Raw genomic sequence first — 26948 nt, 5'->3', positions numbered from 1 at the left:
CTCCTTCTAAGAGCCACCATAAGGGTAAGACCCAAGATGGTTCCTCTTCTAGTGGGACCAAAGCAGGTTCTGTTAAGCCCTCTTCTGACCCCAAGGAAGCAGAGTGCTTCTATTACCACCAGAAGGGCCACTGGAAACGAAGCTGCCCTAAATATCTGCAGGATATTAAGGATGGGAAGATAAAGCCCACCTTTGCAGGTATGTATTTAATTAAATCTAATAACTCATCACTTGCTACTTCATGGGTCCTTGATACTGGATGTGGTTACCACATTTGTTCTGATTTGCAGGGGCTAAGAAAAAGTAGGGAAGTGGAGCATGGAAGGATAAACTTGATCATGGGAAACAATAAGTCTTCACCAGTAACCAAGATCGGAGTTTATTCCTTAGTGTTGAATAATGGGTTAGGGCTAGATTTAAATAATTGTTGCTATTCGCCAGATATGGCAAGGAACATCATTTCTTTTCATGGATTGTTTAGAAAAGGTTTCAGATATTCGTTTGATAATAGTAATGGTTCTATTAATGCTTATTTGAATGGTGTCTTTTATTTCAATGCATTACCTTGTAATGGGATTTATGAATCTGTGTTAGTTATAGATAATTTAGGAAATGATGTTTTGAATATTGATTCGTCCACAAGTTTGGACAAAGCATGCTTGTGGCATTGTCGCCTTGGCCATGTTAACAAGAAACGCATAGCCCAACTCCAAAAGGATGGAGTCTTGGAGTCATTCGACCTTAGGGACGATGACGTGTGTGAATCTTGTTTACTTGGGAAGATGACCAAGGCACCCTTTACTGGTATATGTGAAAGGGGTGAGGGTGTATTGGATCTCATACATACAGATGTATGTGGACCCTTTAGATCCACCACAAGGGACGCTTGTCGCTTCTACGTGACTTTTTACAGACGATTATAGCAGATATGGATATATCTACTTGATCAAGCAAAAGTCAGAAACCTTTGAAAAGTTCAAAGAGTTTAAGAATGAAGTGGAGAATCAGCTGGGCAGGAAAATCAAGATGCTTCGATCTGATCGAGGAGGAGAGTACCTAAGTCTTGAGTTTCACGACTATCTAAAAGAATGTGAAATAGTTTCGCAATTGACGCCTCCTAGAACACCACAATTGAATGGTGTGGCTGAGAGACGTAATCGAACCTTGTTGGACATGGTTCGTTCTATGATGAGTCGTGCTTCGTTACCAATCTCATTCTGGGGGTATGCCTTAGAGACTGCCGCCCATATCCTTAACTTAGTTCCCACCAAGAAGGTTGCCAAGACACCTCACGAGATGTGGACAGGGAAAGCTCCCTCGTTAGCACATATCAAGGTTTGGGGTTGTGAAGCTTTCGTAAGACGAGAGACTCACGACAAGCTAGAACCTCGTAGTGAGAAGTGTTATTTCATCGGCTATCCACAGAAGTCTTTTGGCTATCTCTTCTATAGACCAAGTGACAATGTTGTTTTTGTTGCTAGGAGAGGAGTTTTCAGAGAGAGAGAGAGAACTCATATGTCAAGGAGACAGTGGGAGTCAGATTGACCTTGAAGAGCTTCAAGAGTCAGGAGATGAAGGAACCTCTGACACTGGCGTTCAACCTGAGGAGGAAACTCCTGTTGAACCAATTGACCAGTCCTTACCTCTTAGACGTTCGGGTAGAGTTATTGTTCCACCCCAGTTTTATGGTTTCCATATTACTACTGACGGGGATACGTTTATTAGTGATAGTACACTAGTAAATCTGGACGAACCTAATAGCTACAAGGAATCCATGACAGGCCCAGAGTCTGCTAAATGGAAAGAGGCAATGGACAGCGAGATTCAGTCCATGTATGACAACCAAGTTTGGAATTTGGTTGATAATGTACCAGGTCGTAAGACAGTCGGGTGCAAGTGGATCTTCAAAAAGAAGACATACATGGATGGGAAAGTGCATACTTATAAAGCGCGATTGGTCGCGAAGGGCTTTACTCAAACTCCTGGAGTTGACTATGATGAGACCTTCTCGCCAGTTGCCAAGATAAAGTCTATTAGGGTAATGCTCGCAATAGCTGCGTTTCATGATTATGAAATCTGGCAGATGGACGTAAAAACCGCTTTCCTAAATGGAAATTTGGCTGAGGATGTTTACATGAATCAGCCAGAGGGTTTTGTCGATGCGAAGCATCCAAATAGAGTGTGCAAGCTTGAGAAATCCATTTATGGATTAAAGCAAGCATCTCGCAGATGGAATCTTTGTTTTGACGAGAAGGTCAAAGAGTTTGGTTTTCTGCGAAACGAAGATGAGTCATGTGTGTATGTCAAGGCCAGTGGGAGTATAGTGAGCTTCCTAGTATTGTATGTCGATGACATACTACTCATAGGAAACGACATTCCAACCTTGCAGGAGGTCAAATCCTGGCTTGAGAAGTGTTTCGCTATGAAGGACCTCGGAGAAGCTTCATATATACTAGGAATAAGGATAGTGAGAGACATAAGTAAGAGACTGATAGGAATCAGTCAGGATACATACTTGGAAAAGGTACTAAAACGTTTTAGTATGGAAAATTCCAAGAAAGGGGAGCTACCAATCCAATGCAATACCAAACTGAGTAAGACTCAGAGCCCAAGTACAGAGGCAGAGATAGCTGATATGAGCCAAGTACCTTACGTTTCCGCAGTTGGCTCGATTATGTACGCTATGACCTGTACTCGCCCTGATGTGGCCTTCGCCTTGAGCATGGTCAGCAGATATCAAGGGAACCCTGGTAGGGCGCATTGGATTGCTGTCAAGAATATTCTTAAGTACCTACGAAGGACCAAGGAATGGTTTCTAGTCCTCGGTGGGAGTGATGACTTAAGGGTGCGAGGGTACAGTGACGCTAGTTTTCAGACGGATCGGGATAATTACCGATCGCAGTCAGGCTGGGTCTTTACCCTGAATGGAGGAGCAGTGACTTGGAAAAGTTCCAAGCAAGAGACCGTGGCTGATTCAACGTGCGAATCAGAGTACATTGCGGCAAGCGAAGCGTCAAAGGAGGCTATATGGTTGAAGAACTTCATTGGAGACCTTGGAGTTGTGCCATCCATAAAGGAGCCCATGGAAATTTTCTGTGATAATGAAGGAGCAGTTGCCTTGACCAAGGAACCAAGAGATCATGGCAGATCTCGACATATCGACAGGAAATACCATTTTATTAGACATCGGGTAGAAGAGGGACTCCTCGTTGTAAAGAGGGTATCGTCAGAAGATAACCCAACAGATCCCCTTACGAAGGGACTGAGTAGGGTTAAGCATTTGAAGCACGCTAGGAGCGTTGGACTAAAGGACGATATTAGTTTAGATTAGATAGGTAGGAAATTTGTAATGGATGATTTTGTATTCAACATTTTGATGATTAAATAAAGGTGTGTTATTTATAAGAAAGTTACTATCTTGTGTTGATTATTTATCTGTTATTTCCAATTTTGCATGTTTTGACTTCCTGAATAATAAGATTGTTCGAACAGTCCACAATCACTCATATGTTGGAAGTAGATATGAAAGAAGATTGTCATAAATTTGTTTGTAGATTGTCTGAAAGGTTTTAGACATAGCAAAGGTTTGCTGCGAAGTTTATGAGTGCTTATGAAATTTGTTTTGAGCATTGGAATAAACCCGCACTTGCTAGTATCACTTCATGAAAGTTACCATAAGTGATCGCAAGATGATAATATCATATAATCTTTAAACCTAGAGATATGGTTGTTGTTTGCTAGTTGATTATGCATTGATAATGTGAAAACGCATCAGTAACTTGATGTTATAAAACGCATTATTGTGTGTGACTTAGCTAGTAAATGATAAAAGCATATAAGTCGAAGTTTTTCTGTACCTTTTATTCTAAGAGAATAAAAGCGATATCTTGGCCACTCGATAATTTAGTTTGACTTATGTGTCGGGCCCGGTCAGAATGAAGTTGATGTGTTCAACTAAATTCTATGTCGAATAAATCAGAGATCGAGAAACAAAATGTTGGATAATAAGTATTGTCAGCATGATATCTAGAACAGAGGATTATACGATCCCTTATCTGAAGGACAGGATTTTGATCAGAGTTGACAGAAGCGTATAAGAGCTACGATTGCTAACCAGATCCTAAAGTCGTATGTGAGATATAGTTACTAGACTTATCCAAGTGGGAGACTGTTGGATTAGTGTCTAAGCCCGTAACTATATTTGGTATATACTTGACCCGGTTATGCATGGTCCTTTTGGGTTGCCTTCACCAAAGCAACTTGACAAGGTAATTTGATATGAGCGAGAGGATATTATGGTTTATTAATATATTATAAGAATAATATATTAAAGGAGAAATCATATTTATTTAATTAGTATTAGTCATAAATTAATTAGGAATTAATTTAGTGACTAAAAGAGATTAATTAAATAAAGGGGCATAAACTGTCAAATGTGTGATAGTTGAGTTTTGGGCTGGGAAACCTAATGGACTAAGGGGGAACGAAATTATGATGAAGGATCATCATATTTTCGTCCAAGGGCCTTATTCCAGAAGGTTCCTTGGGCTACTTGGTGGCTAATGTATCCATTAGGGTTTAGACTGAAACCCTAGCAGCCTGCACTATAAATAAGACCCCAAGGCTCCAATTTTCGGCCACTTGCTTCCAAGAGAAACCCTAGGGCCGAAAATTAGCATCCTCCCTCCTCTCTCAAAGTTGCCTTCTTGCTTGAGGTGTTTGTGATCCATTAGAGGAGTTACAATTGTGACTCTAAGCTCAAGAGAAGAAGAAAAGAAGATCTAAGCCAATCTTTGAAGAGGTAAACATCTAGATCTGATGTAATAAGTTAATTTTTGAATTATGTATGCTAGATTAGGGTTTGCAAGTCTTGGATTCAATGCATGTACAATAGAGAAACCTAGATCCAAGCATTAGGGTTTGTATGAGCACATAGGATTGTTCTTATGCTTAAATCCCATCAAAAACAGGATAATGGATAAATTGGTTGAGAAAACTCAGAAGACCAAGGTCCTTGCTGATAAACTGAAGAATACTACCCATCATAATGGCAGTCTTGAAGACGAGAGGTCTTTAATCAAAGGATGTATTTCCGAAGTCTACCAATACTTGACGAGAATTGTTAAAACTTGCTATTTGTCTTTCACCGTCTCTGTTAGACAATCTCTCTCGGAAAAGCTTCAGCCGGTATTCAAAATGCTCAATCAGATTATCGTTGTTTTGGGAAGCAGGGCTTCTGCGAAACAAGGGGGAGACGAGGAAGAAAAAACAAAGACTGAAGCTGATCGGAAGGATAATGAAGCTTTCGGTTCAGTCAAAGACAACGGTAAAGGCATTTTGGAAGATGACAATGATGAAAATCCAAAGATGACTGAATCTGAAAGGATTGCCATGGAGAAAAGAGACAAAGAGCTTGACGAGCTCAATGCTCTTAAAAAGAAGTTTGAAGCAGAAGAAGCTGAGGCCAATAATGCAAAACGTGTGCTTGAAACTCAGAACTCATTATTTCCTCCTTGGTCTCATGAGCGCATTCAGAAAGAGGCTATTGATGATCCGAGTCTTTACTGGCTAGAGCCAACAATCTCATTTGACTTTAACAATGATGTAGAATGTCAATTAAATTTCCCCATCACTCTAAGGGCATTTCTCTTTCGATGCTTCAAAAAGATTGAGAAAACCCTGATCTCTGATAGTGCTGTTAATCGAAAACTCTTTTTGTTTTACTTGAAGTATGCGAAACCACAGTATCAGACTTGGAGCTTGAAGAGGATTATGGGTTTGAAGGTTGGATTTCCAGTTCAGACTGAAGATTTTCTGAACATACAGTTCAAGGGATTCAGATGTGTTAATCATGTTGTGCATGAGTTCACTTTGGCAGATTTGCCATTCATGAACCCGTATGATTAGATATCCCTGTTCTACATCATTGCGAAAGACGAGAAGAAGTATGAGACAATTTTTGCACACTTAAAAAGGATGATCAAATGCTACATCCTTGAAATTGTAAAAATGGATGTTGAAATTGCTGCATATCTGAAGAAGAGGCCCATTCTAAAGCAAGAAGAACAACCGGATGATATCCAACAGTTGAAGGCAGGGATTATTCGGAAGAAGCATTGGAGCATCGTTTATAAGAGAAAGGAAGGTGAAGTAGTTCGGAACAATATGTTCTTTCTACGAGACAAACACCTTTACTCATCAGTCGCTTTAAAGACAATTCTTTCTTTGGCCGAAGCATGCAAAGCAAACTCTACTGCTGATCTCAAATGCTTTTCTGACATGATTCGCTGGTACTTATCTGTCTGAGGCTCACTTCTGAAATTAATGCCAAAGCTTTTTGACGCGAAAAGACAACAATGAAGACGTCCTTCCAATTTGACACAAAGGGGGAGATTGTTAGGTCTTATAAAGTGTTGTGTCAAATGTATCCTATTAGGGTTTGTTTATTCCAAAATTGGCTTGGCCATGTTCGGTTTTAGTATCTAATTAGTCTCTATAAATAGTGTGCATGTAACTTTAGGGTTACAACTTTTGAAGCTCTCACAAAAAAGTTTCTTCTTCAAGAACTCTTCTAGACCTGTGATTAATACAATCATTCGACACCTTTTTGGTCATTATTGTTTCTTGTCTTTTATTCATCTCATTAATATAGAATCTGTCGATCATTAATATTCTCACAATATGTGTAATATAAAAACTATATAATTACTTATTGCACTGAAGAATAAATGAATTCTTTATGGGTGTGTTAAATATGATTATGGTGTGTTATGACTATACGTATGTGATTAACTAACATGTGCCTTTTTTACTTGCATACTTTTTGAAATAGCTACTTGGTGGTTAATAAAGTATAACTTCTTGATAAAACATGATTGTTGTTAGCCTAATAAGATTTTGGGCTTTATCTTGTATTGGGTTTTATGATTGGGCCTTTTAGCTAAGAAACCCTAATTAGCTAGTCTATATATTATGTCTTTCCTTTTCATTGTATTTGTATTTCTCTTTGATAATAATATGAAACCCTAGCCATTATATATCTTTCACTTGTTAGTTTTCATGGTATCAGATATTGTTGAGCAGATTGTCGAGTAGTTCAGACAGTTCATTCATGTCAATCCAACTTCCATGTCAGCTTCCATGTCCTATTTAGGTCTGTCTTCATCCAACATGTCAGGTATTCCGTCATCCTTGTGGATATTGGATTCTGGTGCATCTCATCACATGTCACCACATTTTTTATCTTTTGCTTCATTATCTTCTTGTACACATGTCTCTGTTATGTCTGATAGTGCTACACCCATGTCAGTAAAGGGTGTTGGTTCTATTGTCACTCCTTATATATCTTTAAAAAATGTGTATTACATTCCCACACTTGCTTTGAATCTTGCATCGGACAATCAGTAGAGTAAATCTGGTTGTTCGGGTATTCTTTTCTGATTCATTCTGTTGTGTACATGACATTCAGTCTCGGAGGGTGATTGGGACAGGCCGTAGACTTGGGGAGCTTTATGTTTTGGAGCAGCTACATGTTGTTGATGTTGCTGCATCTAGTGTCGATTTGTCGTCTTTTTGTTTAAACCCTTCTTCATTTGTTTTTTTATCTTTGGCATTCTTGTTTGGAACATGTGTCAGCGTCTCGTTTACAGTTTTTTGGTTTCCACTGGTGTGTTAGGTTCTTTGAAAACTGATGATATTTCTGATTGTTGTGGTTGTAAACTGGGGAAGTTTTATGCTTTACTGTTTAATAAAAGTGTCAGTCGTTCTGTTGGTCCCTTTGATATCGAGCATTCTGATGTGTGGGTTCCATCTCCGATCACCTCTAAATCGAGAGCTAACTATTATGTTTTCATTCAATTATGATTACATTCGTTATACGTGGGTTTATTTTATGAAGCGCAGGTCTGACTTTTTCACCATATATAGTGAATTCAGAGATCTTGTCAAGACTCAACACTCTGTTATCATAAAATGTTCTGGGTGTGATTTGGAAGGACAATTTACCTCCAATGATTTTAAACAATTATTCGCATTTGATGGCACTATACATCAGTCATCTTGTATAGACACTCCTCAGCATAATGGTGTTGCAGAAAGAAAACATCGACAACTCCTAGAAACTGCAAGATCCTTACTACTTTCTGCTCAAGTTCCCAATATGTTTTGGGGAGAAGTTGTTCATACCGATACTTACGTTATTAATCGCATTCCTACTGCGTACACTTCGGGGAAGTCTCCTTATGAAATGTTGTTTCGACAACTTCCAGATTATTCTTCATTATGAGTGTTTGGGTGTACATGGTTTGTCTTGAAGCCTCATGTAGAGAGAGATAAGTTGTCTTCAAAATCAACTCTTTGTGTTTTTTTGGGATATGGTATTGGTCAAAAAGGTTATCGATGCTATGATTCATCAAATCAGAAGTTGTATGTCTCTCGCAATATCACTTTTTGGGAGCATATTCCATTCTATAGCATTCTTGTTCAGTCACATGATGCAACCCAAGAGGAGCTTCGTACTATTGATTCGTTTATCATTTATATTGATGATTTATCACATGTCACTGATCCACCACCTGCTGTTGATCCTCCACCTGCTGCTAATCCACCACATGTCGTTGATCCTCTGCCTGCAGATCATCAAGACCCCCTTCCATCGAGGCATTATCGTAATAAGAAGTCCACAAAGCTTCCTGACTTTGTCTATTCCTCTTAATCTCCAGTGTTTGCCTCCTTTATTGCTAATTTACATCGTCTCTCTGAGCCAACATCCTACAAAGAGGCCATTTATGATCCCCTTTGGCAGACCGCTATGGCTGAGGAACTTGCAGCTCTTTATCAGACTCATACATGGGATCTAAGTTCGGCTTCCGCCCGGAAATCACACGATTGGTTGTCGTTGGGTATATAAAATCAAAACAAAGTCTAATAGATTCGTTGAGCGTTATAAATCTAGACTTGTTGCGAAAGGGTACATGTAAAAGTAGGGTATGGATTATGAGGAGACGTTTGCTCTTGATGCAAAAATGACGACTGTTCGCACATTAATTGCAGTTTCTTCCATTCTCCAATGAAAGATTTATCAGATGGATGTCAAGAATGCCTTCTTGAATGGTGATCTTCATGATGAAGTATACATGTCTCCTCCCCCTGGTATTTCTCACCAACTAGGTGAAGTTTTTCGACTTCGGAAGGCACTATATGACCTCAAACAAGCCCCTCGTGCTTGGTTTAATAAATTTTCTATGGTGATTACTTCGATTGGTTTTCAACCAAGTAACCATGACTTAGCTCTATTTGTTCGATGTGCCGATGCAGGTCAGATTATTCTTTCCTTATATGTCGATGACATGATTATTACTGGTGATGATCATGATGGTATAGAGTCTTTAAAGAGTGATTTGGCTCACCGTTTTGCTATGAAAGACTTGTTTTTACTACGTTATTTCTTGGGGATTGAAGTTGCTCAGTCTCCAAAGGGTTATCTTTTATCTCAAACGAAGTATATTTTAGATTTGTTTGAACGCACACGACTCACGGATAATCAGACAGTTGATATGTCTATAGAGAGTACTGCAAAGTACTTTCCAACTGATGGTGTCCCATTATCATATCCAAGCCTTTATAATACCATTGTAGGGAGTTTGGTTTACCTGACTTTCACTAGACCGGATATTGCTCATGCAGTTCATATGGTTAGCCAATTTGTCACCGCTCCTACTATTGTTCATTGAGGAGCTGTTCTTCGTATTTTGAGATATTTACATGGTACTCAGTTTCGCGCTCTTGCGTTTCCATCTACCTCCTCTATTGAGCTGCATGCCTATAGTGATGCAAATTGGGATAGTGATATTTATGATCGTAAGTCCACTACTGGGTATTGTGTTTTTCTTGGAGACTCATTGATATCATGGAAAAGCAAGAAACAAGATGTTGTCTATCGATCTTCTACAAAATCTAAGTATCAAGCCATGGCTATCGCTACTTGTGAGATTGTTTGGTTGAGATGACTTCTTGCAGGTATGGGCGTTCACATCTCTCAGCCTACTCCTTTCTATTGTGACAACGAGAGTGCGATAATGATTGCAAGAATTCAGTGTTTCATGAGCGCACAAAGCACATTGAGATTGATTGTTATTTCACACGACATCATCTCCAGAAGGGCACTATCTCCCTTCCTCTTTGCAGATTGTTGATATTCTTACAAAGCTGTTGACTGCTCTTCGATTCCATTTTATGTCTGACAAACTCTTAATGACTATTGTGGTTGCATTGTGAGTTTAATGGGGGATGTTAGCCTAATAAGATTTTGAGCTTTATCTTGTATTGAGTTTTATGATTGGGCCTTTTAGCTAGGAAGCCCTAATTAGCTAGCCTATATATTATGTATTTCCCTTTCATTGTATTTGCATTTCTCATTGATAATAATACGAAACTCTAGCCGTTATATGTCTTTCACTTGTTAGTTTTCAATTGTGAACCATGGTGAATAAATCGTTCTATGCTCAAACGCTTTCCCCTTAATAAGCAACCAATAGCATACCTTAAAAATTCCATACGTAAGTTGGTGCTTATGATAGAAGTAGGTTGTTTCGTTTTGTATTTATTGCTAAGGTGTTATTTGTTTTTTAGTGCAGACTTTTTGTTACAACATTGTTCTTAAAAAACTATTCAATTATAAAATAACGTTGTAAATAAAATGAAAGTATTAAAGCCTTTTTTTTGTGTATTTTGACATTATGTGAATGTCAAACCAAAAGAACAAAAGGTTAAAATTTGTAGGTTTCTGTTTTTTTAAAGGATGACTTTATTCATGTCAATTAAGAGATAAAATATATCATTTTTTTAATGTTTTAGAACAACTTACATTATGATTTTTGGATATTACTGTGAACAATTCAGGAAAAACATGTGATACATAGTGGGGAAAATTCAAAGTTATTATATATATTTTTTATATTTTAATATTTATTATATTATTTTTAAATAATATTATATTATAAATCTAAGATAACGATGTTTTATCAACAAGTTCAAGTTGTAGAGACTGGACTCCATTATCAGGTACAAGGATATGGTGAATAGATGGACTGAAAAGTAAAATACATTAATATATGAGGTATTTTCTTTAACATTTGGGAAAAGCAAGGGGTTAATTTCGATATCCTTAGGTTTCATGTTTTTTCCTTCTGTAAATCTATAATCAATTGTGAGGGTTAGAAAACAAAATTTTGATTTTCTTTTCTTTTATCTTTTTGCTAATTTCCAAGAAAAAAAGAGCTTATTATTATTTTACTATTAGGGTAAGTATTTTAGGAGATGGTTGCATATTTAATGATAATGTAATTCCCTTTTAAACAGTTCACTTTTTGTAATTATGTAATGGAACAAGAAATGACAATGCACTTTTGTTAATATGTTTATGGTAGTATGTTACTTCTTCATTACAACACTCACTTGTGTTTGAAAAATATACAATTAAAACTTTTTAATTTAATATTATATTGTAAAATACAACATTAAACATTATTATATATAAAGTTGTCAATGTTATAATTTTTAATTTAATGTTATCTGAACAACAATTCTAGACAATTAAATATCACCAATTTTATAACATAATACTGAATTTTGATCATGTGTGTTCATGAAATTTTAAACTGATTGTGTGTTCATCGTTTATAAGGTTTTATAGATACATCTTTTAAGCCATCTAATATCATCATCCTTTATTTAACAGGAAAGTCCAAAAAAGGATTCAGGTTTCATGTCAACAATACCATTGACATATTGCATTATAGATAATAGATTCTGAAGCTGAAGATGATGCTGGTAATATATTTCAAGATGCTGATGCTGGTAATATATTTCAAGATGGCAGAGGAACTGATGAACACGATGAAGGTATTTAAACAAGTGCTAAAAATAGGTTTTTAGAATTTAGCATATAAAATTGTTATATGTTGCACATGTGTATCATCACTTTAATTGTTTTCTTCTTGTAGCTTTCTAACATATTTTAATTTTAATTTTAGAAAATGTTGACCCATTTCTTTTCCATGTGTTTAATTTTTTTTTGTTGCACATGTGTATCATCATTGTTTAGCAAGTTCGTATGAGTTCAATTGTTAGCCCATCTAAACAATTGTAGTAAAAACTATACTTTTTAAAAATTTAGCATATAAAATTGTTTTTGATGATACATACGTGCTTTTGAATTTTGAATCATGATTCAGATTGTTATCTTTGTATACTGATTTGGAATTCACATTTAACACGTTCACCTATAATTATCTTTCTTTTTTTGTCCAATGCCCTTTATTTATTACTACATTCATTCAGTTTATTGAGTGTAGTGTTCATTCATGGCTTTAGGATTAAGAAAGGAGTGTTGGTGACAAATAAGTTGGTGCAAGTGCACCACCCGTTTCTAAAAGTGGTCCTCCAAAGTTTTAGCGTCAAACAACTCGCATGTGAGTTCATATTGTTTGTGATATGTTTTATAATCACACACTTGAAATAGATATCATGTTGTTAATAGCAGTGCATACCCTTTTCATGATATGCAGATGAGCTGTTGAGAATCAAATTGGGAAGAATGATTTGCTCATTGATAAGTGTGATTCAAAGCAAACATTGTAAACCTTTGGATGCAGAGAATTAAAGGTACCACATATATGAAGCTATAAGAGTTAATTTTTTCACAAATGTATCATGGAATTAGATAATATTAAGGAGACAATGCATGAAATCCTTTAGGAAGTAGGGTCTTCAACAGGAACATAAGAAGAATATCGTAATTTGTAAAAAAAAAAGTGTAATAAATCAGCCTTTTCTTGATGTATATTATGCATCCATTCCAAAATCCAAGGTCCTCATTTTTATGTCTTATGCAGTTAAGTTTAATAACAACTTACTTCTTCTCCAATCAAATACCCATCGCCACCGCATGAGTTTGTCACTCCTTCGTCCCTATCTCTCAGGATACTTTTGGAGATATGGACTTTAAGATCATTGTTTTTTTTCAATTTAATTGAAAGAGAACAAAGATAGGTATAACATCCCAAAAATTCGAGCCAATTTAAAAACTTCTTGATTCATTTGAAACCATTCAATTATTACAATTTGTTTTCAAAATAGTTTATACATCAGAGTTCCCAGAAATCATAATCGTAAATCGAGGAAGTGTACGGTCGCGCCTCCGCCTACCTGTGGCCTTCCGCTGAACCTGAAACAATAAACTGAAAACTGTAAGCCCGAAAGCTTAGTGAGTTACCCCCAAAATACCAACCTCATATAACCATAATCATATCATATCAACAAATACAGAACAAACATGCATCTCGGGTATACAGTGTGACTGGTCCGCCCACATCGAGCCTTCAGTCCACCCGGTCCACTCTCCGAGTCTACAGTATGACTGGACCGCCCGCACCGGGCCTACAGTCTATCTGGATCTATCCCGAGCCTTTGATATGACTGGACCTCCATACGGGCCTACAGTCTATCCGGACCGCTCGTAGGGTATGTTGGCCTTCAGCACAAAGCAGGACCGCCTCAACCCAAACATCAAGCAAATAACCATGTGCACATATAACAGGTAATCACATAACACTCCATAGACGGACAAACCGATCTAGCAGATTATATAGTATAGCAATATCCTAACCAGGATACCGACCTAACCGGTCACTAACATAACATCATCCTATATACCAGGATACCGACCCTAACCAGGTCACTAAACATAATACCGTCCTAATTACCAGGACGCCGATCTAACAGATCAATAAACATATCAACAATCCTATAACCAGGATATTGACCTAACCGGTCATTAACATAGCATATCACCATCCTAACTACCATGATGTAAATCAGTAAGCATGTCATGCAATAATCCAAATACAAACCATAAAGGGTCGGCATTGGTGCCTTAGACCCTGTTGATATAGTGAGGATAACTCACCTTGCAATGCCGGACTAAACCACGAAAACACGCTCCCGAAACACTGCCCCAAACTCCAACACCTATAACCATCAATGATCCAATCATAAATACCCATAAGTTCCCAACCTTTCAAGGTACCTCATAAGCCAACTAATCACACCCTGGTCAAAGTCAAAGTCATCAGTCAAGGTCAACAGTCCATATTGACCCTAACTCGTCGAGTACCCTCGGCTACTCGCCGAGTTCCTTGAAGTACTTGTCCACTCGCCGAGTCACCAGAGTGACTCGTCGAGTTCCTTCGGTTTACGATCGAAACCCTAAGGCCACTCGTCGAGTTTCCTTCTTGCAACTCGACGGTTACACACGCATACATAAATTGGGGAAACCTCAACCGACTCGCCGAGTTGTTCATACAACTCGTCGAGTTTACGGCAATCTTCATCGGACTCGCCGAGTTGTTCATCCAACTCGTCGGGTCCAGGCTCATCTTCGTGTGACTCGCCGAGTCAACCTTGCGACTCGCCGAGTTCCTTTAGTCCTTAAGCCATACAGACTCTTTTTAAGCCATGTTAAGACGCCATACTGCAGATCCAACTTCCCAAGGCATGCTTATCACGTAAAGTTGCAAACTTTTCGTGCATGTAAGGCTCTAATGACTCATAATGCCAAATCCAAGCTTGAAATGGGGTTTTACACTTAAGTAGGGGTTCATACTTGCCAAAGCTGATAGCTTTATGGACTTACAAATCAAAGATAATTCAGATCTGAAGTTACAACTTCAGATCTGGGCTCATACCCAAAACTAGCCTCATAACCAAACTAAGAAGCCCTAATTTCATCCAAGGAGATCTAGAAAGGAATGAGTCCAAGATCATGAATTGATACCTCAAATGAAGCTAACTGAGATAGATTTTGCAGATCCACACAAGTCCCTTGCTGCTAGCTACTTGACCTTCAAGCTCCCTTCACAAGTTCCACCTTCCAAAGCTTGAAACACACAAATGGAGCACACACACACACACATATTAGGGTTTTGCTGAACTCTCTAGAGGCTGCAAGGGAAGGCTAAGGGGCAAATGATCCTTTAAATAGGGTGCAAAACCCCGGAATTTAGGGTTTCATCCTCCAGCTCCTACTCGTCGAGTCCCTTCTTGGACTCGGCGAGTAGGTCACTTAAACTCGTGGACCAACCCGCTGCAACTCGGCGAGTCAGGCCACCAACTCGTCGAGTAGACCTTGAAATCATGAAAATTTATAATCATAAATTGATACTCGGGGGGGGGGGGGGGGGGGCGTTACAATAGGTACATCCTCAATTCCTTTACTTCAATATCTCACCGCTACTTCTTCTCAATTCCATTAGGGCTCCACCTCCGCCTGCTTTCATTTTTTACCCACACCATTCGTCAATGGAAGGCCTAAGTCTTCCATTTCCCATTGCCGACGTCGGGTCTTAGATTTTCATTGGTCTTCAATTGTGGTTTTATTCCCAGCTCATTCACTTCTCCGTTCATACCTTCATTTGTGGTTTATTCCCAGCTCATTCCAGCACAAAAAGCAACGATGGAACTTAAGCTAACTTTGTTCGTCTTTTTCTCAGTTGCAATCAAACCACAAGCTTCTAGGGCTTAATCTAATTCGGTAGTTGAGGCCTTTTCTGACTTCAAACACCTTCGTGCCTCATTCTCCAGTGTCTGATACACATATGTCACGGAAATCTCGAATACATGAGAAATTATACTATCGGTAACTTCTTGCACTTCAATTACTAAAGCAAACATTTTCGCTTTTTCAAATGTTGATTATAGTTTGCTGCGATCAGTGATTCATGTAGACAATGTTCTTTGGTTTTATTTTAATTTAACGTTTCCGACGCTAAGTGATTTTAGTCTAAAGAAATTAAGGGTGTACTACAACTACAATAAGAACTCTGTTTCATTTGAACACCAATTTTCAATCGTTCTAAGAGAGGAGGGAGTCATTCCCTCCCAACCTACTGAACCCACTGCCACATCAGCTTTTCTACTTTCTATTTCTTCTATCTTTCCTAACACACACCATATGAAAACCCTATCTTTTCCAACCCACTCAACCCACTTTCTATATAATTCTTTTTTTATTTTTTCATTTTTTTTGCTAATTAAAAAAAAATTCTAAAATAATATTAAAAATAACATTAATTCAATTCTCTAGAATAAATTTAGTTACATGCATTCAATTAATTTGCCATGATTTAAATTGGAAACATGATTTGTACCAAAAAAAAAAGTAAAAAAAAAACCATCGTATTCATTATTTATTCAATGTAAAAGTTAAAATGCAAAAGTTAAAAGTTGTCAGCCTTTATTTATTTGTATAGCCTTTATTTCTATGTATATAGCCTTTATTTATGTTTAGGCGTGCAATATTCACATTGAATTGAATATATACTTGAAGTGAATATAGACAAATGGGTTGGTGAAACCGATTGATTGCATTAACTCGCTGAACCCGCTGAACCCAGGTATCAAATGCAAAAATCTGGTGAGTTAATAATTTCTTAACGTGGTACTTCTTCTTTTGTTGCTTATATAATGATTTGGAGAAATTTATCTGGGTTTATTCTAACCAGTTCATCAAACACGCCTGACAACAACTCCAAAATCAAAGCCAAACCCGAACCGGTCTGTCTGACCTACATATAACATCAATAATCTTTTTTGCTTGGCGTTGTGGAGGATTTGTTTAAAAGGTATACACAAGATGGTATGAGTGAAGATTTGGCTTACAAAAGTATCGTGCAATGCATAACTGGGAACATATGAAAGACAATCTCTACTCAGGTTTACTCCATGAACTTTCTTAACTATTGAAGGGCTGTGTTTTTTTATCACTTAATGAGCTTAGTGCGTAAAAAAGAAACAACCTATTGGTCTTGTTTTCCAAAAACATTGATTTTTTTCAACTTTTTATTAAACAATGAGTGAAGGCAGTATATGAGTCATTAATTGAAGAAGGTAAGAAAGAATTGTTAACAACACACGGTGGCTTTCTTATTATATTTCTTCCCTCCTATTACAACAATCAATGTACTTTGAAAGTAATTGAATTTTGGTTTTATTTTCAAAAACCTATAGAGAGGAAAAAAAAAAAAAAAAAAAACCTACTCATACTATTACTACTACTTCTAAACCTTCAAGTAAGAAGTGAAACATCCAAAAAATACAACCCAAAAATTTTGTTTTTAAAACATTATTAAACCATCAACCATCCAAAATCATAAGTGAAAACATAATCATGTATCATAAAACATCATAGTATTTGTCTCAAATCAAAATCTCATATCAAATCATCAGAGTGAACTCCCAGACTGTGACTGTGGTGTGTGCCATGCGATCAACACGAGCCCTTCCCTTTGCTAGTGGAAGTACATGTAACTAAAACTGAAAATTGTAAGCACAAAGCTTAGTGAGCTCCCTAAACTACCACATACTATACAATAACACAAATAACACATACTGGGCCTTGCCCACTGCATCGGGCCCCGCCTGGCATCGGACTGAAGTCCGACATAACCTGGGCCCCGCCCACTGCATCGGGCCCCGCCCGGCATCGGACCGAAGTCCGGAATAACTTGGGCCCCGCCCGGCATCAAACCGAAGTCCGGAATAAGCTGAACATAACATAGCATGAACATGTAGCATAATCAAATAAACTGCATCGGGCTTGCCCGGCATCGGACCGAAGTCCGGATCATATAACACATATCACAAACATGCATGAATCACAAAGACATCAAGCATACATACTACTGCATCGGGCCCCGCCCGACATCGGACCGAAGTACGGAACTACTATCATCTAAACGGGCCGGCATTGTGGCCGTAGACCCGTTCCTACTGGAAGGAAACTCACCTCGTATGACTGGCTGCTGAAAAACTGGGCGAGGGATTCCTATCTGCTGCTCCGGCGACTCTCCGACTATAATTCCATAACAACACTCAATCAAAAACTAATAATTTCTCTTAGGGTAAAATGACCATTTTACCCTTCTGGTCAAAGTCAACGCTAAGGTCAAAGTCAACTCTCAGTCAAAAACTAATAATTTCTCTTAGGGACATCGATCCGACTCATCGAGTCCCAAGAACAACTCGGCGAGTCCATTGCATGTTCAGACTATACAGTCGTTCCTAGGTGATCCCACTGCTTCCAATTCATAGATCTGGACTCCTTATGCTAGAATAACACGTAAAGTTGCTAACTTTACGTGCATGCATGATGCTATGAAGCTAAATCACCCAAAACAAGCTAGAAATGAGAGCCTAGGACATAGAATGGGACCTTGGCTGAATAAAGGTGGTAACTTTGAGCTTCTGGAGCTCAAGAGTGCCTAGATCTAAAGTCTGTATAGTCCCAAAGGCTCTCTACCCGAAAATATCTTGGAAATGATTCAAAAGTGGCAACAAACAAGCTTTCAAGAAGATCTAAATGAAAATAAGCCAAGGTACAAACTTTATACCTTCAAGAGCTTTGAAATGCAACTAAAACTCTGGATCTTCTGCCTCTTCTTGAATCACCAATGAATCTTTTCCTTCTCCTAACTTCAAATCACACAAAAATGGCAAGAAAGGCTTTAAGACACTCAATGGTTTCTAGGGTTTCGAGAATGGACTGTGGAGGTGATGGAGGCTGGGGTGAGGACTCATAATGATGCTTAAATAGGGTGCAAACCCTAAGGATTAGGGTTTCCTCCTGATGGACCTACTCGCCGAGTCCATTTCCGACTCGTTGAGTAGTCCACTTAAATCCCGCGGTCCAGCTCGCACCTACTCGACGAGTTAGGGCTACCAACTCGTCGAGTAGCTTTTATAAAATGAACATTTAGAGAATTACTTTCGTACCAGGAATGGGGGGTAGTAGCGGGTACCACCACCTGTCCTACAGGTGCTAAACTCGGACACTGGGACTTCTTGTGTCCCCTCTGATTTCAATGGAAGCAAATCAGATCAGATGCTGTGGTGGTAGTGGTAGTAGCTGTACAATCCCTACTCATATGCCCAGTCCGAACGCACTTGAAGCAGCCGGAACTCCCCGCCTTGCATACTCCATCGTGCAACCTGCCACACTTGCCACACCGACTGTGGCTCTGCTGTCCCCTAGACCTGTGATCAGACACCTTGGGCTTTTTGCCCGAACCTGCTGCTCCAGACGTCGCCTCTGGCTTCCTCTTCCTCTCCATCTCTAGATCAATCTCCCTCTCACGAGCCCTCGCAATCATTTCCTCCAGCGTCTTGCAGCTGGAGCGGCTCACAAACTGGCGGATATCACTCCGCAACATCTCATGATATCGGGCCTTCTTCATCTCCTCGTCCGCCACATACTGTGGAACGAGGAGGGCCCTCTCCCTAAAGTTGGTGGTAATCTCCGCCACAGTCTCTGTTGTCAGCTGGAGGTCCTGAAACTCCCTAGCAAGCTGCTGCACCTCAATAGCAGGTGCGAACTCGGCTCTGAACCTGGTCGTGAAATCACTCCAGGTCATAGAATCCAACACAGTGTCATCTCCAATAGCTCTCCCGATCTCCTCCCACCAATCTCGTGCCCTTTCCTTCAGAAGACAGGATGCTAATCTGACCTTGTCCCCCTCGGGACATCTGCTGGTGTGGAACGCGTTGGCGACATCTGCCAACCATCTGGTACTCGCAATGGGGTCCCGAGCCCCATGGTAGTCAGGAGCTCCACAAGCTTTGAACTCCCTGAACGTCAATGTGCGCGATCCCATCATGGCCGCTAACTCAGTACGGAACGCGTCCAACTTTTTATTCAGAAGCTCTAGGATACCCTCCTTGACCGATCCAAAAATCACAGGAGTTTGGTCTAGTATGATGCGTGTGACCTCCAAGGAGATGAACTCCCTGGTCTGCTTATCTAACTGCCCGGCTCCAGAGCCAGAGCCCGATCCCTCTCCTGCACCTGAGCTACCAACTGTTAGTCTAGGGCGTAAAACCACCATTCTGTAAACACATCATAACAAGCGTCAGAATACTAATATAACTGGAGGGATCACTCATACTACAAGTTCCCTGGTCTTATCTTAGCCTTCCTTGATTCGAGTACGAATCCTCTGCTTTCAGTAGTACGGGCCCATACTACCTTCAACATCTATCCGTACTTTCCTCAAGTACTGCCTCGACTCCACCAAGACCCTTCTACTACTACTACTGATCTCATGCTAATCTCGTCCTAGGCTTGCCCTAGGGTAATCACCAACCCACTCTCCGCCATCAGCTGCATAAGAAGTCCCTGTTTTCTTTCCCTAACTAGCTCGCGAATACTATTACATATTACTCAGACTAGATAATTCTTCGAATGAGAGATCCTACCCTACAACGGTTGGACTCAAACAAGAGCTGCGAAATAGAGCTAGACCTAACCTTCTGAAATTATTTTGTCCTTACAATATGTAACTTAACCTATTCGTTTACTAGTTAGTGAAAGACAACTAGAACTCCTAAAAGCACAAAGCAAGCAGCATTCGGGCGTTGAGTACACATAATCAAGCATATACCACTCTGGCTGTCATACTTGTCTAATCTGTACTAGCATGCAGTTCTCATAAAGCTGAAACACATATAACAGGAACATAAGGCATCCTTTCTAGATCCTTAGTCCTAATCTAGCATGCTGTTCTAATAAAGCTGATAATCATAATATAACATAAACTTGTATGGGTAATTTGGAAGTACTTACTTGAGCTCGGTTGATTGCATGCACCACACCCTTTTCTCTTTTCAAAGTTCTTTTCTATTTTCAAAATCCTTTTTGTAAAAATGATTTTCCTTTTGAAAATTTCTATACCAATTCCTTAGTTTGAGTTCAGACACACTCGAAAGTGTGCCCGAATCCTTCAAACCAAGGCTCTGATACCAACTTGAAACATCCCAAAAATACAACCCAAAAATTTTGTTTTTAAAACATTATTAAACCATCAACCATCCAAAATCATAAGTGAAAACATAATCATGTATCATAAAACATCATAGTATCTGTCTCAAATCAAAATCTCATATCAAATCATCAGAGTGAACTCCCAGGCTGTGACTGTGGTGTGTGCCATGCGATCAACCCGAGCCCTTCCTTTGCTAGTGGAAGTACCTGTAACCAAAACTGAAAACTGTAAGCACAAAGCTTAGTGAGCTCCCCCAAACTACCACATACTATACAATAACACAAATAACACATATTGGGCCTTGCCCACTGCATCGGGCCCCGCCCGGCATCAGACCGAAGTCTGGAATAACTTGGGCCCCGCCCACTACATCGGGCCCCGCCCGGCATCAGACCGAAGTCCGGAATAAGCTGAACATAACATAGCATGAACATGTAGCATAATCACATAAACTGCATCGGGCTTGCCCGACATCGGACCGAAGTCCGGATCATATAACATATATCACAAACATACATGAATTACAAAGACATCAAGCATACATACTACTGCATCGGGCCCCGCCCAGCATCGGACCGAAGTACGGAACTACTATCATCTAAACGGGCCGACATTGTGGCCGTAGACCCGTTCCTACTGGAAGGAAACTCACCTCGTATGGCTGGCTGCTGAAAAACTGGGCGAGGGATTCTTATCTGCTGCTCCGGCGACTCTCCGGCTATAATTCCATAACAACACTCAATCAAAAACTAATAATCTCTCTTAGGGTAAAATGACCATTTTACCCTTTTGGTCAAAGTCAACGCTAAGGTCAAAGTCAACTCTCAGTCAATCCAACTCGCCGAGTCCCTCTACCGACTCGTCGAGTTCCCACAGTCATAACATCGGGACATCTCGATCCTACTCGTCGAGTCTCACCTTGGGCTCGTCGAGTTCTTTTGTCTCCGAGTCTCACTCATGTCCAACTCGCTGAGTCATCTCCTTAACTCAGTGGTATCACTCATAATCGAAGAAGGGTTTGGGGACATCGATCCGACTCGTCGAGTCCCAAGAACAACTCGGCGAGTCCATTGCATGTTCAGACTATACAGTCGTTCCTAGGTGATCCCACTGCTTCCAATTCATAGATCTGGACTCCTTATGCTAGAATAACACGTAAAGTTGCTAACTTTACGTGCATGCATGATGCTATGAAGCTAAATCACCCAAAACAAGTTAGAAATGAGAGCCTAGGGCATAGAATGGGACCTTGGCTGAATAAAGGTGGTAACTTTGAGCTTCTGGAGCTCAAGAGTGCCTAGATCTAAAGTCCTTATAGTCCCAAAGGCTTTCTACCCGAAATTATCTTGGAAATGATTCAAAAGTGGCAACAAAAAAGCTTTCAAGAAGATCTAAATGAAAATAAGCCAAGGTACAAACTTTATACCTTCAAGAGCTCTGAAATGCAACTAAAACTCTGGATCTTCTGCCTGTTCTTGAATCACCAATGAATCTCTTCCTTCTCCTAACTTCAAATCACACAAAAATGGCAAGAAAGGCTTTAAGACACTCAATGGTTTCTAGGGTTTCGAGAATGGACTGTGGAGGTGATGGAGGCTGGGGTGAGGACTCATAATGATGCTTAAATAGGGTGCAAACCCTAAGGATTAGGGTTTCCTCCTGATGGACCTACTCGCCGAGTCCATTTCCGACTCGTCGAGTAGTCCACTTAAATCCCGCGGTCCAGCTCGCACCTACTCGACGAGTTAGGGATACCAACTCGTCGAGTAGCTTTTATAAAATGAACATTTAGAGAATTACTTTTGTACCAGGAATGGGGGGTTACAATAAGAGACCTACATCCAATGAAGATGATGGATCAAAGAAGAGAAAACCAAAGAAGAAAAAAAGACCCAAATGCCTCCCCCCACCCAACACTCTTGGTGAGTATAAAGTACACAAATACTACAAAACTTCACTAAACTACACTTTTTCCCCTACACTACAATTGTCATGCTTCCTGAAATTGACGGATCAAGGATTAAAAACGTTAAGAAATAGTGAAATAGGGATGCAAATTGAAAAAATAAATAAAAAGGAAAGAATTATTTTATATAGCTCAGGGACCAATAATGTAATTTATATATGATTTGGATCTTATATGCACATAAATAGATTCCATATTGAACTGAAATGAGAGGTAGATTCCCACCCAGTGGCACATACTTTCAAGTGAATGAGGTAATAGCAATGTACTTTCGTTTTGTTATTTCCTATTGTAACTGTAGCGCCTGCAGATTCGGTTTATACATTTAAGATATAATAGATAATCTTAGATAAAGATGATGTAGTCGTAATGATGGTCTCGTGGATATAAGGAGCACTTAAATCTGAATTCGTATGCAGAAGGTATGCCTCTTCGAAGTTTCGCGATTAAACTGACACAACTATGTGCGTCATAAAAAGTGAATCAGATATAGGTTGCTTATTAGCCTTAGTAATCTAACAAAAGTTGTAGTAATCAGAAAAGTGAGAACGTGTATGTAGAGAACGTCCAAATATGACTTCATATAAGGAAGTTATGATTTTTCGAAGTTTTAGCGCAACAGTGCAAACACAAAAATCAAAATTCAAATCGGTTGATTGTTAGCCGAAACAATCTAAACAAAAGTTGAAGATCTCGTAAGTAGGATTTTGTCGATATAAAGACAGTCGAGAACAGAATTTGTATGAAAGAGTTATGATTTTATACAGACTTTAAGAGTCTAAGCCTGTTAAAAATATAACTCTAAAAATAAAGTACGAATTAGCGGATTGAGTCTAAATGAAAGTTGTAGTATCTGTCACGCGTAGGTAGGCGCGACACATGCTTCTAGAAGGAGCAAACGTGGCCCACATAATACGAAACTCGTATGAGAAAGATATAATTTTTTGAAGTTTTTCGAAAAATGTCACGCGCAGGTAGGCACGACACATGCTTCTAGAAGGCGCAAACGTGGCCCACATAATTTTTGACATGTGGCAGGATTTGACAGGATCTGCGTAGCCGAAAAGCTCGCAGCATCTCAAGATAAGCGCGCGACACGCACCGTAAAACCCTCTAAATATAAGTGTTTCCATCTATTCTTTCCTTACACATTTCTCATATTCTCTCTGGAATCTCTCAAATCTTTGGGGTCCGACCTTTTCAGACTTTTGAGCATTTTAGCGGGACTCGTGAGTATCTATGAGCCCAATGAAATGAAGTGTTCGATTTGGAGTTCTGCCGGTGCAATTTCCGACTTTTCGCTATAAATCTTTGTAAGTTAAGCTGCACTTATCTTAATTCAAGTGTAACTTATATTTATGTTCATAGCTGTTATTATGAATCTATAAATAAGATTTATCAGTGATTTCATGTCATAATACTGATTGATCTACTTATAGGGGTGATGTCTAGGCTAGATTTAGTGAGGTGTTTAAAGTGAGATTTCCAAACAGTATACTATGTATACCAAACAGACCCTAACTTCGATATGATCTTACGTGGTTGCTCCTTATCAGCTATAGATCAGTAGACATTGGGATTGTTGAGGAATCTAGACTATCATTAGTCACAAGAATATAAGACTAAGACTTAGTGATACTCGTACCTAGGTCATATCAATGGAAAAACTAAAAGTGTTAGGCGTAGCTCTGCCTAAATATCAAGTCATCCACTTTTAACAAGTGAGTGCATATTTACTTTCATCTTACACATAGATATGAAGTATTTAGATAATTAAATGTTATATGTGCTTATGTTCTATGCTCAAGATGTTCTGTGTTAGATGAAATATTACAAGACGAGTTTTATATGATGTAACCATATATGTATTTTCATGCTTATAATACATTGGGTAGTGAAGGGTGATGAGAGATGAAAATGATGATAAGATGCCATGACTTTTATAATACTACTTTACTAGCAATGTAATCACCTAGTAGGGTATTGATGATGACCACATACTATTCTATACAAGTCGGATGAAACATGGACAAGCTTGTAAGTTGTAGATGTTTATAAGCCATACACAAGCAGGTTTATAACTTGTAGGTGTTACTCAATTATACATGGTCATGTTTACAACATGTATATGTTAATAAATTGTATACATTCCATGACCTGTAGGCATTGAAGAATCATACGCGGACAGGTCTATGACTTGTAGGTGTTACTGAACTATACATGGGCAGGTCTCCGACCTGTAGATTTTAGGGAACTACATACAAACGGGACTACAACCTGTAGGTATGAATAAATTATTCATGTGGGTACACTGTTCACCTCATGGTTGTCTTATTAGCACATATTGCTAAGGAATCGTGGGGCAGTATTGTTTACTCGTAGATCCTTTAGGATAGATCCCTTAAGATCAATGATTTAGGATTAGGGAGTGAGAATAATGGGAATGAGTAACCGGGTTAATTGTTTGATGCGAAATACATAATAAAAAAAATCAATTATATTATTATGGGTTGAAAACCATATGTGCTCACCAGGCTCCCAAACTCGAACCAGTTAGTTTCTTTGTATCACAGGTAGCGGTACAAAGGTACATGGATAATAATGTTTGGATCTGATGAGAGATTCGAGGAGGTGTAGGCCATAGTATAATAATATGTTGTAAGGCCTGTAATGACTACGTTTATGCTTATGCTTCTTGTATCAGTTATGACATCCCAAGTTTTTAATAATCAATGAAAAACATTTCTTCGGAAATACTTTTATGGGACAAATTCTGCATTTACAAAGAATACTCTGTTTTAAATAAGCATAAAGAAAATGTCTTTTCGCGGGGCGACGACGGTATCTGGTTACGTCTGTTTTGTCATCTAGTTCCATGGCGCAACTATGATTGGCCATGGCGCGGTCGCTCAACCGTTGACCATTGACTCTTGACCAAGTTGATTTTTGGTCAAACTTTAGGGTTTAGGTCATAGACTGATAGTTGACTATTTATTAATGTTTAGGTGGTTCGTAGTACCAACCTTTGCATTTCCTGTGAGATGTGGTGTTTGTCTGCTTGACTGTGAGGTGAGCCTTCTCACTATATTATGAGTAGAGACGAGGTCTCATTGTATGCTTGTTGTCCTTGTGACTCTTGCTAGTATGTTTATATGTTTTTCGGGTCAGACCCGTTGTTATGTTATGCTGGGTGGTGCCCATTATTCAGGACGAAATCCATTATTCAGGGCGGGGCCCATTAATTGTGTTGTATCTGGTATTTTTGAGAATTCATTAAGCTCTGTGCTTACGAGTTAAGTTTGAAATGTTTCAGGTACTTCTAGTGGCAAAGGAAAAACCTCGGCCTGATCGCATCACATACCAGAGATTCCGCATTATCAGTTTTATGATTTCACTCTAATAATTTATTGGAACTTATTACTCATGTTTTGAATATTGTTGGTTTGGAATGATATCGAATGGTTTTACTATATTTTAAAGAAGAAAAAATTACTCTATATTTTGGGATGTTACATATATTTCGGGATGTTACATATTTGGTTGAGTTTCAAATATCCCGCTGAAATAACAATGTACTTTCAGTTCAAATCGGTTCTAAAACCGAATTCCTGGTATTGTAACTGGAACCGAGCGCTCCAATACAACTCGGTTCTTGATTCTTAACATTCCCATTTTTTATTTTCGGTTTTTCGATTCCAATTTTGTTTGGCTCGGTATCAAGATCGATCTTATCCCTAATGTTATTCATATTGGCATGATTACATTATTGACTATGAAAGTTAAAGCCATTTACTTTTAAACTAAAAACATTTTGCATTTAAGGCAAAAGGTCAACGATTCAAACTTGGAAAAGAAACTTTTTACATTAACGAGCCGATTTGGCTTAGCGTTAGAGCACCTGCAAAACTTAGTGGTTAGAGCACCTACAAAACTTTATCACCTAGCTTTTTGGTGTCTCATCCATACCAACATAACAAATAAAAAAACTTATCTTTATTATAGAAAATCTTTTTCATAAAGCCTATTTATTGTCCCACATAAATAAAAATAAAAATATGGAAATGAATTTAATATCATTAGAATTTTATTTTAATTTTTTTAAAAAAAAC

At 38.8% G+C, this 26948-nt stretch overlaps 1 long non-coding RNA gene across 1 annotated transcript; it reads left to right on the top strand.

The window, feature by feature from the left end:
- Positions 1–16345: 16345 nt before the first annotated feature.
- On the top strand, positions 16346–26360 carry LOC145112664 (uncharacterized). Its single transcript, XR_013710611.1, has 3 exons — positions 16346–16471; positions 16560–16770; positions 26153–26360. It is a non-coding gene; the product is annotated as an uncharacterized LOC145112664 (long non-coding RNA).
- The last annotated feature ends 588 nt before the right edge of the window (positions 26361–26948 follow it).

The sequence above is a fragment of the Lactuca virosa genome, chromosome 5, assembly GCF_052849685.1.
Source record: "Lactuca virosa cultivar CGN04683 chromosome 5, Lactuca_virosa_CGN04683_v6, whole genome shotgun sequence".
NCBI classification, from domain to species: Eukaryota; Viridiplantae; Streptophyta; class Magnoliopsida; order Asterales; family Asteraceae; genus Lactuca; species Lactuca virosa.
Note: the sequence above shows the minus strand (reverse complement) of the source record. Positions and strands in the feature narration are given on the sequence as shown.